Here is a 12385-nt window from a genome sequence, read left to right as displayed (position 1 = left end):
CAGAGAGAGTGCTCATTGCATCAGACTCTTGTGCTGCATTAATGAGCTTACAGTGTTGTCACTCTAGGTGTAGAGAAGATGTATGAAGTGTTGCAGTCATTATTTAGAATTCACCAAATGTGTCTAACTCTATGTTTTGTGTGGGTCCCTGCCCATATTGGAATTGATGGGAATAAAGCAGCAAAAAGTAAATGAAGGTATCTTTAAAAAAATAAACCATTAGCTGGGAGTGGAGAGTCTGGAGGTCGAAATAGGAAAGAGGAAATAGTTAGGACAAGAGTAAGGAATGGTCATACTGCTTTAAACAGGTCCCTATTTTTGATTGGGAAACATAATAATGGGAGATGTGAGTATTGTGGACAGGAAGAGACAGTAGATCACGTGTTATTATATTGTCAGAAGTATGTGTCAGAAAGAGATGTGTTAAAAAACGAACTCAGAGAGATTGGACAGGAACATAATGTAATAGTAAGGAAATCTTCAGGGGATAAGTGTTGGATGCTCCTTCTGGAGTATTTAATATCAACAAGATTAATAAATAGAATTGGAAGAATGTATTGTAGTTAATTGGTTCCTTATTATTTAATTATGATTAGTGTGTTTATTGTTTGAAAGGAATTAATTGTTGGTGTCCATAGAATCACAAAGATAGATTTTAGTCCACACTCCAGATCAGTAGGTGGCGGTAATGCACCAGAAAGTTGTTTGCCAACCGCCATTAAACGCAAAGGAAGAAGAAGAAGAAGTGTGGTCTGGTCAGTGGGACGTGTGTTGGTTGAAGCTCCGTTCGTTAGCAGTAGCATATTATTCTTCCGGTTACACACTTTCAGAAGTTTAATTTACAAACAGAAGACTCATATGTGCGAGTGATATTATCACGAATATAAAGTGGAGCCGGGGCTCCGTTAACTTAGATGAAGAAGAAGCTCCTCATGGACTCGGATGAATAGTTTAGCTGTGAAGCTAACGTTAGCTGTGAAGCTATTGGAGCTTTGAAGGATAAAGTTATTAAGTCACTGTGTGAAAAAGAAAATGTCTAAAGTCCAGAAGCTGCGAGGTGGTGAAGCAGCGCCTAACTGCTGCTGTTGAAGAGGAAGTTACTCGTTCACAAGAGGAGATCGATCGACAACGAAAACTGCTGGACGCTTTACATTACATTAGTGTTTGCTAGTTGCTACGTTATCAACACAAACTCTCCATCTGATCATGGAGGCGTTTGCAGCGGAATAGAAAATGGATTACAGAATGGACAATGTGTGGAATGGGCTACATGCACAACTCCACTACTTCCTGAAATTAGTACAGCTTCTTTATTTCCTGTCATCACTATTGGATGAACTGATTAATGTCAGGTGTGCTGCAGTCACAACAATGATCAGGCACACCTGGTTCATCAGTTCATCCAATAGTGTAGGACAGGAAATAAAGAAGCTGGAATTCAACCATGAGAAAGAGGTAACGCTTTTACCAATAATACATTTCTGTCACGTTGAACTATTTAAACCGTGTAAAATTAACGTTAGCTGTTAGCTTAGCCAGGAGCTAATGAAACTCCCTTGCCAGCCAACGTAACGCTAGCTATGTTTCTCGCTAACAGCTAAGTTGTTGGTGCAGTTGATGTTATGCTACATAACTTTATGGGAGCGTAACGTTAATTAACACGACATGGACATTATATTTTCTTTCGTTGTTTTGTTAGCTAACGTACGTTATAGTGCAGGCAAAAACCGTCGTTTTGAACGAATTGTTTGTCCCCCTGTCCGTCCATGCAGTGAAGTGATCGCAGCCGAGTCTGTGGCATGCTTGAATAAAGGTCTGTACCACCTGAAAGACATATGGGAGGAAATCGGAATCCCAGAGGACCAGAGGCTACAGAGGACCAATACTGTGAAGAACCACATTAAGGTGAAACATCTCAATGTTAGAACAGATCCTCCTACTGCTTCGCCTCTATAACGTTACACCTGTACGTCTGCGGTCTGCATCTTCTGCTGCTTTTTTACTCGTTTGCGTCAGGGACAGGGGTTTGCAATGCATTAACGTTAGCCTGGTATCCATGCCTCTATGAATCGCAGTTTTCATCACTATTGGAACCAGAGTGCTGAAAACTGTGATTCATAGCGGCTGGATTGGATACCAGACTAGGTTTGCATCGCTTCTATTTAGGTTCGATGGTTATTTCTTAATGTAACTGTTCTGCCATTGAACAAGTTTCAGCCTAGAATGAATATGTTACCAATGGAGTGAGTTTTACACAGGTCTGTGAGAGCGAGAGAGATGAATGGGGGAGGGACTTTCTACAAGAACACAACCCTTGAGTGAAACTTAGGCGATTAGGCGAACTAAGGTGATTCAAAGCCCTATGAGGAAACTCAGAAGCCACATGCAAGTTGTTTTGCATGACAAGTTCAGATTGCCCTAAAAAAGCAGTTTTTCAAACTTGTTCAATTCCTCTCTTTGTTTTGTCTGTTGTGTCATCCTTCTGAATGTACTGATCTGATTTCTACCAGAGCTTACTGGATATGATGATTGCAGAAGAGGAATCTCTGAAGAAGAGGCTTATAAGTAGCATTCAGGCATGCCGCAAAGAAATGGAGAAACTCTGCCTGGAACTTCAGCTGCCCATGTTTGAGGTAACTGCAACTGGAACGGTTTCAGTGCTAATGTAATGTACATTGACAAATAACCTGTTTCTATTAACATACTTACTGCTAGAAACTGTTGATGAACGGCTAATAGCTCAACTTATTAGCTTATGTCTTAGATACTTTTTCTGATTATCCACAATTTAGAGTTCACTCAATGTTTTGAACAACTTGGGTATAACTGAAGTTTGTTAACAAACTATCCCAGTCACTAAAGTTATTGGCTGTAGACTAACTGCCTCGGAACTGGCATGAGAAACGCCACATCTTGAAAATTTACAGTTTCTTGTTTTGTTGTTTCTCTTCTGTAAATCCAGGAGGAGCACAGTATCAGCATGCTGCAGCGAGAGAAGGACATCCGCACACGAGTGGAGCTTCTGATGAAAGAGAAGACCCAACGGATGCAGCACCTGAAGGCGCTGTTGGAGCAGGACCAGGACCTTTGTGACATCTTGTGCTCCACGTCGTATGTCATCTCTCCGGACTCTGTCCCTTCGCTGGAACAGCTGGAAAACTTCCGCCAGCACATCGACAGCAAGACTGCAGAGAAGGTGGGAGCCGGTTGTAGAACAACCATCCTTGCAGAGGTCAAAGAGGCAGAGGTCAAAGAGAAAACAGTCATCTCTAAAAAGTGTACCACAACCACCAGGGCTACCCACAACCCTAAAACAGCCCCAACAGCAGCTGCAGAGGGAGTCCCTCTCAAGAGGCAGGATAGGTTTAAGAAGAGCACCAGGGCACGCCCATCCCTTAGGCTGCAAAAAGACATCCCCCGTCTGCCCCGAGCCCGTCGGGCCGTGGTAAGCCCAGCCATTAGGCTGCATTTGGAGGCCCACAACCAGAGCTTGGCAGAGACCCCAAAAGACAAGCCCAGCCCGACCCTACGCTGTTGGTCCCAGCCACGGCAGTCCCATAGGCTAGCATTAGAGGCCCTGGGTTCGGTACAATGTTCGATATATAGCCTAGTGAAATATTAGAACATTACAATGCTGTTAACCACTACATGTCGCTCTGGTCAAAGGCTAAACTAATCAAATTAGAAGCCGTGTACAGACGTGTAATTGATCACGGCGTATGACGAGTGTAATGTGCTCACTAACTGGTGCCACCCTCTGCTGTGTTGGTGCTACAGCTGGAGGAACGCAAGGCAGAGAATGAGCCGGTGTGTGAGAGTCGGCGAGAGAGGATACAGCAGCTGTGGGACAGACTGCAGGAGGAGAGAGAGGCCTTTTTTGAAGACATGGTCGCATCCAAGAAGAAGAACCTGGAAGTGGTAAGTGAAACCTGAAAAAAAGAGGCTAAAACCGTTATTTGACTATTTCAGAGGATTTTACTGAGGAGCTGTTGGAGCGGCATGATGCTGAGATCCAGCATCTGAAGCAGCATTATGAAGAGCACAAGGAGCTTTTTGAAGGGCTTCACCAGTGGGAGGACAGCTGGAGACTCTTCCAGGAGCTGGAGGTGAGCACTCTTTCCAGCAGAAAAGGAAGCTTTTCCCCAACACCAAGTCAAGGCAAGACCTGTCTTGAGCTTACCCAATCCACATGAAGTTGCAGTGGTAATAGAGCCAATTCAATTAGACAGGATATGGTACAGTACATAGTATAGTATAACTGTTATACTGCCATCTTCTATCTAATTTAATTGCCTCTAGTATTAACATAATATAGCTCTTTTCAATTTGCTTAATCAAAATACTGGAAATTGCAAATGGAGTGAAGTTGAAAAACAGGAGACAGGGCATGCGTCAGTGTGCTCATTGAGTCACCATCATTGCTTAAATGACTGCATGTTAGGAAAAAGTGTTTAAGGTCTGGCTGTCTTTCTCATTCCCAGAAAAAAGCCACAGATCCCACAAGATTCACCAACAGAGGAGGGAATCTTCTCAAAGAGGAGAAACAGAGATCTGACCTGCAGAAAAGCTTGCCCAAGGTAAGATGTGATGGCCATCTATGATTTATGTATTTATTTTCATTCATTAAAAATATATCTAATAATATCACTTTAATTGTATGTTTTGTTTTGTTTTAGCTTGAGAAGAAACTGAAAGCGCAGATCGATGCCTAGGAGAGTGAGCAGGGACGGGAGTTTCTGGTGCACGGTCAGATGTTTCTGCAGTACGTGGAGGAGCAGTGGGGGCTGCATCGCATGGAGAAAGAACAGGAGAAACTAGATAGGGTAAGCAGCATGTTGTTCTGTTTGATTTAATTGATCCTTTATTTAACCAGGGTAATCACATTGAGATTTCCATCTGTTTTTCAAGACAACTGTTCATCAAGAAGGAAACCTAGGTACTTAGAAGATGACACCACGTCTATCATCTTGTTTTGCAGTGTAGTAATTTGAGGCATAGTAGCCCACTGGAAATTGGATTTTGAAAAAAGAAGCGGATTTAGAAAAAAAGCATCATCTTCAAACTGGGTATGTATGTTTTCTGAGACGTGATGCAGCCTCTCTTTTTTTCTACACATCCCAACAGCACCTCAAGAAGAGCAGACAGATCGAGGAGGACATGCTGTATGGGACAACGGTACGGACACCCACCAAACGCAGATTCCTCGGCACTCCCATGGCCAATAAATCAAGAAAGGTTTGCAATTACACTTCCTCTCTTCTTAACATAAACCCAAAGCATGGCTTACGTTTCTGCTAATAATCTTTTTTTTTGTCTGCCTAAAAATGCCAGAGTGTACGCAAGCACTAAATCCTCCCTCTATCCTCTATCCATCTTTGACCAGCTTAACGCCACCTCCACCATCTCTAGTGCCAACTCTAACAGCACCGTGCGCTCAGGCTACGGTGGAGCCGTCTTTCGCTCGCCTGTGTCCCGCCCCCCACTCTCAGCAAATAAGGTTTGTTTTATTTTCCAGTCCTTCAGCCACATTCTGCATCTACTGAATGTAAACGAGTAACAATGTTGTCCTCCCCAAAAATGATGCAGGCCAGGCGCGCCTTCGGCCAATATGCATCTTAATTAGATGCATCTTAATGAGATGCACCATTAGTTCAAGACCACCTCGTCCAGAACGAAAAAGACTTTTGAAATGATAATTGACTTCAGAACCAAACAATCAGTTAAAGGGACAGCTCACCCTGAAATACAAAATACAAAATTTTCCTCTCACCTGTAGTGCTATTTATCCATCTTTATCGTTTTGGGATAGTTGCCTGAGTTTTGGAGATATCGGCCTCAGAGATGTCTGCCTTCTCTTGAATACAATGGAACTGGATGGCACTCGGCTTGTCGTGCTTGAAGCACCAAAAAAATACACTTGGAAAAACTCTACAGCATTGTCTCTTTCCAGAAATCATGACCCGGTTACTCAAGATAATGCACAGACTTTGTTGTGAGCAGTTTGATGTAGGAATTATTTTCTTTTGCAGTCTCATGTAGGAACTAGCTAGCAGCTAGCGAGTGTAGTTCGGTCAAAAGAAAATGGTTCCTCCATGAAACTGCTCATAACGAGGTTGGTGGATTAGCTTGAGTAATGGGGTCATGATTACTGGAAAGAGACATTGCTGTTGAGTTTTTCAAATATTTCTTTGGCACTTTGTGCACCACAAGCCGAGTGCCATCCAGTTCCATTGTATTGGAGAAAAGGCAGAAACTCTGTGGCCGATATCGCCAAAACTCAGGCAACTAACACAAAACGATATAGATGGATAAATAGCACTACAGGTGAGAGGGAAAGTATGTATTTTGGATATTAGGGCGAGCTGTTCCTTTAAAGCACCGATCCTCATCAACAGCCAACCGATTAGCATAAACAAATTCTTTGGAACATACATCAGCAATAAGCTGAAATGGGACTTCAATGCTAACCATCAAATGAAAAAAAGCCCAACAGAGATTCTACTTCCTTAGAAAACTCAAAATCCTTTCTACACGGCCATTATCTAAAATATCCTGTTATCAATTACTGTCTGGTATAAACGGACCGGATTATCACCAAAAGATCACAGTGTGCAAACTTCAAATGTTCTGAAGAGGATGAGTTAGTTGTCATCAATGTCTCATTTCCGCCTGTGTCTCCTCTGCTGTGTGTCTTCAGGCTCCAGCAGCGCGGACGCCGGCACGCGGTAAAACCCCACACGCAGTACTTCTGCAGGGCTGCAACAAGGAGAACCACCCCACCAAGGCTTCCCCTCTGACCGGTGCGTTGCTGACCCTTGGTAGTCCACAGCGTCCCTCCAGCATAACCTCTGTTGCCAGCACATATTCATAGTTTGTTGTAATTTTTTTTTAACTTTATATTTATATTTTTTATTTGCATTTTCTGATTCATGCACATCAGCACACAGTTGAAGTATACTGTAGAGGTTTTTGATTTCACTATACAAAGTGCTAATGATATAAATTCATGTATTAGGAGTTGATCAGCACTGCATCTGTTCAGTCAAGGTGTGTTTGGAATTTTAACACCTGCTGTGATGCTGACTAATGCTATTTAACTAAACTGCCTGCTATCTCAGGGTTGCCACAGGTCTGGAAAAGTGCTTGAATTAAAAAGAAAAAAAGGGTAATAATTTGTCTTTGGTGCTTGAAAATCTATCATTTGATATTACAAAAGAGGGGGTATGCCCGAACCCCCAGTGGAATGCCGCATCCGAGTGGTTCTCCCGGGTGTCCCAGCACTAATGAGGGTTTCCAAATTCCAATCATGGAAGTTGGAAACCCTCATTAGTGTTTTGCTTGCACCTGTGTTTACCCTGCCTTTTCGACACAAAATGGCCCCCGTGAGAAGGGTCTATTAGTAATTCTAGTTTTGTCCCCCTGTCTGTCATTCACTGTTTGTTGAGGTTATAGTGCTTTTAATCTGAAAAAAATCATTACATGTAAAACAGTTTAACTATACTTATCTTAGTTTTAGATGTAAGACTAAATTACAGCTGTCAATTTAAATGTAACATCTTCTCTAGTTTTGGTGGCATTGACTGTTGGTCGTAACTTCCTTGCTGTGGAGCACCATTGCTGCATGAATAGAGAAAACACTGCATCATGTCCAGATATTTCCAGCTGAGAGGGTCGAGTGAAGTAGAGTGAAATGTGTTTGATTCGATGTGCTGTGCTGCAGGAGTGGCAGGCTGCAGGGGTGGAGCAGCTGAGGCTGAGCACAGTGGACCTGACCGGGGTTCCCAGCCTGGAGAACCTCCACAGAGGGGTGGAGTTCGCCCTGCGCCTCAGGGAGGAGGGCTCCAGTGTGTACGTGCACTGTAAAGCCGGGCGCTCCCGCAGCGCCACGCTGGCTGCTGCGTACCTCATCCGGGTCAGTCGACATCAGCCTTCACTGTGTTGACGCCACCATATAGAGAGGCAACGTGAAACGTCACTTCCTGCTTCAGCACTGTACCAGAGATTTTCATCCACCATTTATTTTCCCATAGACATTTCGTAAAATGCTTGTAAAAATAGTTTTACTTGGTCAAACCAAATGGTTCAGATATATTTAGAAACAGGAGAGACCGCATAACATTTCACTTGGACCAAAACATGAAAAACTGGATTGAAAGAAAATATTTTTTCAATGTTGTTTTTTTAAGTTTTGGTCCGAGTGAAATGTTCTATGGTCTCTCCTGATTCTAAATATAGCTGAACTGTTTGGTTTGAACAAGTAAAACTATTTTTAAAAAGCATTTTACGAAATGTCTGAGAAAATAAATGGCGGGTGAAAATCTCTGGTACAGTGCTGTAGCAGGAAGTAGGCGGTCACTTTGCCTCTCCAACAACATGTTGCGACTCCAACAGACAAACACAGGGTATCCGCGGGGTCTTGAAAAGTATTAAAAGTTGATGAATCAATTTAGGGAAAATTAAGGCCCTTAAAAAGTCTTGATCACCATTTGAGAGATATTCAATTTTGTAGCTATTGGTGTTAAATGAGCATATTATATCGTCTCATATCCATCGCAAACCCCTAAATTGAATTGATATTGTATCGCGGCAGACTTTGTGTTATCAGCAGCAAATTATTGTATAATTGTCCAAAGAATCTAATATAATGTCGTATCGCGATGAAACTTGTGATTTACATCCCTATCGGTGATGTGACGAAAGTGGCGTCGAAGTCTTAAAATATATTGAAAAAGTCTTAAAAAAGGTCTTTAACAGGTATTGAATTGAACTTCAGGATTCCTGCATTATACCCTGCAAACAGCTTGCAGTTAGAACCACAGACAGCATGATGATGTCTTTGAAGGCCTCTCTGCCTCCAACATGGCAGCAGACATTACTTTGGGTTTTTTGCTTCTTGTGCAGCAGAGGACTTGTCCCAGGAAACAGGAACAGCAGATGTTTTGCATGCTATCGGTCAGTGATAGAGAGTAACACAACGGACATTTACCAATATGTATCTATGCAAAGGTTGTGGATTGTTACTTTAAGGCGTACAAAAGTGCAGATGCATTTGAGTATTTCACTTCAGGGTGGGTGAAACTATCCAAAAATCCCTTATCTTCATAAGAAAAAGGTGTTCCTGATTACTGAGCCAAAGAGATGACGTTACGTTTATAGACTATTGTGTCATCTCTCTTTATGAGCGGGCAAAAGCAGAAATCCCCCATCCATCCTCCTGACACCAATATTACAACCGATGACGCAACATAACGGACCGTTTCATTGGTACTCGGTGAATAAATACAGTGCATTATTTAATGAAATAGCTCTGATAGGCGCTTTCTCTGGCTAGCTGAGTGTTCGGGTTAGGAGTCAACATGAGGTGGATAGATATTCAGGGATGGAGGGGGGAGGGGTGGCTGTGCGCAGTGGTGTAATGTAACTAAGTATAAATACTTAAGTACTGTACTTAAGTATTTTTTCTGAGTATCTGTACTTTACTTGAGTATTTATATTTCTGTCAACTTTCACTTTTACTCCACTACATTTCCCAAATAAAATGGATACTTTTACTCCACTACATTTCCCTCAAGCATCTTAGTTACAAAGTAAAATCAGAAGAAATTGGGTAGCCTGCAAGCAATCAGGTTTGGCAAATCAGTGCTCCTAGTTTGCAAGTTACGTTAATCACGATCCACACGCCATTCCATTTGGTGGCTGTAATGCAACATAACGTTGTTTGCCAGCGGCTATAAAAGTCAAGAAGAAGAAATAGACTTCCACTCGAGCCCAGGCATGTCTTTTGCTTGATTTTGTTTGCAGCATTTACTTGTACTTTTTACTTTCAATACTTAAGTACATTTAATATCAGAAAATTACTTTTGATACTTAAGTACAGAAAATATCAAGTACTTTAAGACTTTTACTCAAGTAATATTCTAATGAGTGACTTTGACTTTTACCAAAGTCTTTTTCTGGGAAGATATCTTTACTTTTACTTAAGTATGGTTTTCGAGTACTTTATACACCACTGGCTGTGCGTTTGTCTGTCTGTTAAGTCTGCCTGTCAGTCAGTGTGATTTTGACCTTGTGTTTTTCCATTGACAGCTCCACTGCTGGACTCCAGAAGAAGCCTGTCAGATGCTGGCGTCTGTTCGGCCGCACATATTGGTACGCTCCGCTCAGCTGCAGATGCTGAGGAGATACCACCAGCAAGTCTGTGGAGGGGAGTCGAGCTGAGAGTCCATAGGGAAGAGGCCTGCCGCAGCGCCTTGGTATAATATACCAAACTCCAGTATAGAATAGAATATTCCTACAGGAGCTGTGACGACTGGACAAAGAGCATTACAAATGACTTCTTCACCTGGTCAGCTAAATCTCAACATCGTAACATACACATATTTGAGAATAAAGCCCCCAAAATTGCATTGTTTTTCTCAGAGTTTTATCATCAAAATCCTGTTAGTTTTACTTTCTGGAAAGGTGTGTATTTTAGTGGTTAGCCTACTTCATGGTGTGCCAGGAGACAAGCATACAAATTCAAACCAATAGCCTCAAAGATGTTTTTTAAGAAGCAAGACCCCATCAGAGTAACATTTTCCTGTGACTTCAATAATAAACACGCTCCACTTGACAGCGTTGTTGGATTGCAGCGGCACAAGAAGAGCACATTTTAGTGCAGCCTTTACAGTTTACATTTTTTATATACTGTAACATGTTTCATATGATGCCTCACTACTTCAAGTACTGACAATCCATGTTTAAGTAAAAAATAAACTTGTGAAAAATAAATAACGTAAGTATGATAGTGTTTGATTGTAGCCTGATATCAGAATGAACCAACTTGTTAGACTCATTTCCTTCTTTAGAAGCAGCCAAACTGGTGGAGTGGGCAGATCTGGACCCATACCAGGCAAGTTTGATTGCACTGCTCTGTATTCAGAACCTCTAACCACCTTAACCCAGAATCTAATTGTCATAAGTACATGTATGAGGATTTTGTCTTGCTAATATGATGTTGAGGCAGGACAACACAAGTTACATTGTGAAAAAGTGCAGTCTTACTGTAAAAGGAAATGTATTTGATTTGGTTATTGTGCAGAGGCTGACAACTATTGACTTTTTTAGCAGGGGGCGGACCCTTCTCGACTGCTCGGCTTTCTTCAGTGCCGCAAGGCACGCTGGGTATTGTGTTAACCCCGCTAGCTGGGCGCTTCTCGCTCATATATGGTTAGCATTAGCATATTATTTTCCTGGTTATACACTTTCAGAAGTTTAATTTACAAACAAGACTCATATGTGCGAGTGATATTATCACGAATATCAAGTGGAGCAGGGGCTCCGTTAACTTAGATGAAGAAGCTCCTCGTGGACTCGGATGAATGGTTTAGCTGTGAAGCTAACGTTAGCTGTGAAGCTATTGGAGCTTTGAAGGATACAGTTTGTCAGTATTAAAGTCACTGTGTGAAAATGAAAATATCTAAAGTCCAGAAGCTGAGAGCCGTGGTGAAGCAGCGCCTAACTGCTGATGTTGAAGAGGAAGGTACTCGTTCACAAGAGGAGATCGACCAACAACGAAAACTGCTGGACGCTGTGCAGTTACACAGAGAAGCCTTGCCTCCAGACCCCCAGCAGCTGTTGGTCTTTGTGGAGGGGGTTCCTGCTGAGCGGCAGGAGTGGAGCCCCAGTCTGCACCAGGAGGAACCAGAGCCCCCACATATTAAAGAGGACCAGGAGGACCCAGAACCCACACACATTAAAGAGGAGCAGGAGGACCCAGAGCCCCCACACATTAAAGAGGAACAGGAGGAACTCTGGATCAGTCAGGAGGAAGAAGAGCTTCAAGGACTGGATGATGCTGATATCACCAAGTTCTCATTCACTGCTGTTTGTTTGAAGAGCGAAGATGAGGAAGAGAAACCTCAGTCCTCACAGCTTCATCAAAGCCAAACTGAGGAGAACAGAGTGGCAGAGCCTCTAGCCAGCAGCTCAGCTGAAATAGAAATACAAATAGAGGCTGATGGAGAGGACTGTGGAGTATCAGAACCAGCCAGGAACTTGTATCAAGCGAGTAATTCACAACCAACTAGTGATGACAAGACTTCAGACTCTTCTGAGACTGAAGACAATGAGGATGAATGGATGGAAACTAGTGAACCTCAGTCAGGTTTAGACTCACAGAAAAACAGTGAAGTTCTTAGGAAGAAACACAGCTGCTCAGTTTGTGATAAAATATTTCGTAATGAATCAAACTTGAAGAGACACATGATAGTCCACACAGGTGAGAAACAATTTATTTGCTCAGTCTGTGGTAAAGGTTTTGGTCGTAAAGCAAACTTGAAGGAACACATGATAGTCCACACAGGAGATAAACAATTTATTTGCTCAGTCTGTGGTAAAGGTTTTG

At 42.4% G+C, this 12385-nt stretch overlaps 1 pseudogene across 1 annotated transcript; it reads left to right on the top strand.

The window, feature by feature from the left end:
• The first annotated feature begins 785 nt into the window (after positions 1-785).
• On the top strand, positions 786-10226 carry LOC310791268 (protein regulator of cytokinesis 1-like; annotated as a pseudogene). Its single transcript, XR_014553931.1, has 12 exons — positions 786-1455; positions 1773-1905; positions 2511-2633; positions 2963-3196; positions 3778-4106; positions 4482-4577; positions 4677-4823; positions 5125-5235; positions 5384-5497; positions 6698-6800; positions 7721-7912; positions 10087-10226. The product of XR_014553931.1 is annotated as a protein regulator of cytokinesis 1-like (transcript).
• Positions 10227-12385: the final 2159 nt, after the last annotated feature.

The sequence above is a fragment of the Poromitra crassiceps genome (genome assembly GCF_964638095.1).
Source record: "Poromitra crassiceps genome assembly, chromosome: 16".
Classification (NCBI taxonomy): domain Eukaryota; kingdom Metazoa; phylum Chordata; class Actinopteri; order Beryciformes; family Melamphaidae; genus Poromitra; species Poromitra crassiceps.
Note: the sequence above shows the minus strand (reverse complement) of the source record. Positions and strands in the feature narration are given on the sequence as shown.